At 31.6% G+C, this 976-nt stretch overlaps 1 non-coding gene across 1 annotated transcript; it reads left to right on the top strand.

The window, feature by feature from the left end:
- The first annotated feature begins 631 nt into the window (after positions 1-631).
- LOC118855619 lies at positions 632-741 on the top strand. The gene has a single exon (XR_005010788.1). It is a non-coding gene; the product is annotated as a U6 spliceosomal RNA (small nuclear RNA).
- The last annotated feature ends 235 nt before the right edge of the window (positions 742-976 follow it).

Raw genomic sequence — 976 nt, 5'->3', positions numbered from 1 at the left:
CAGTTTTTGGCAGACTTAGTTAATTAATGTATTAAAAGCCATTGCCCCAGTATTTCCTCTTGCATTCTCAAAGGTTAAGATGCTGAATGAAAAGACTTATTCGGAATATTAATGCAGTCATAGTAATAAATTAAAATCAATTCTCTCAATGTAAGGACATCATTATTACAAGGACCACATAGTTGTTATTTCACTCTGTGCAATAAGGAACATAAAATGAAGACTTTAACTAGATTTTGGATATGGGTTATTAGCAAGAAAATCTCTTCTTATGTACATAGATCTATATTGAGAACTCACAATTGTTTTGTATTAAGTTATCTGTGTGACTATTTTATTTCCTCTATGGAATGCAAACTCTCTGAATACAGAACACTTTTTTTCTAACCTAGAACCTATCACATTGTCTGGTCCATTGCAGATGCTTACCATAGGACTGCTGGATGGAATCAGATTCATGGAGAAAGCAAGAGGGAAGGGAATAGGGACATAAGATGACAAGACACCAGATGTCTATGACTATAATGGCCAATAATTTAAAAAAAGCTATTCTGAAATTTTAAATCTAAAAGGGCTGTAGTCTATGTAAAAGAAAAGACCTTAACCCTGATATATTAAGAATAACCAACTCGTGCTTGCTTCAGCAGCACATATACTAAAAAAATTGGAATGATAGAGAAAAGATTAGAATGGCCCTTGTGCAAGGATGACATGCAAATTAGTGAAGCATTCCATATTTTTAAGTAAAATCAGTGAAATGGTAAAGGAGAATCAGAATTTAAATGAAGAAAATATCTCATTGAAAAGTAAAATCAACCAAATGGAAAAGGAGTTAGAAAAACTAAAGGAAGAAAACAACACATTAAAAATTAGAATTGGGCAGGTAGAAGCTAATGACTCTATGAAACACCAATAATCATTCAAATAAAATCTAAAGAATGAAAAATTATTAGAAAATGGGAAATATCTGATTGAA

The sequence above is a fragment of the Trichosurus vulpecula genome, chromosome 6, assembly GCF_011100635.1.
Source record: "Trichosurus vulpecula isolate mTriVul1 chromosome 6, mTriVul1.pri, whole genome shotgun sequence".
Taxonomy (NCBI): domain Eukaryota; kingdom Metazoa; phylum Chordata; class Mammalia; order Diprotodontia; family Phalangeridae; genus Trichosurus; species Trichosurus vulpecula.
The sequence above is the reverse complement of the archived record's forward strand: the minus strand, read 5'-3'. Positions and strand labels throughout refer to the sequence as shown.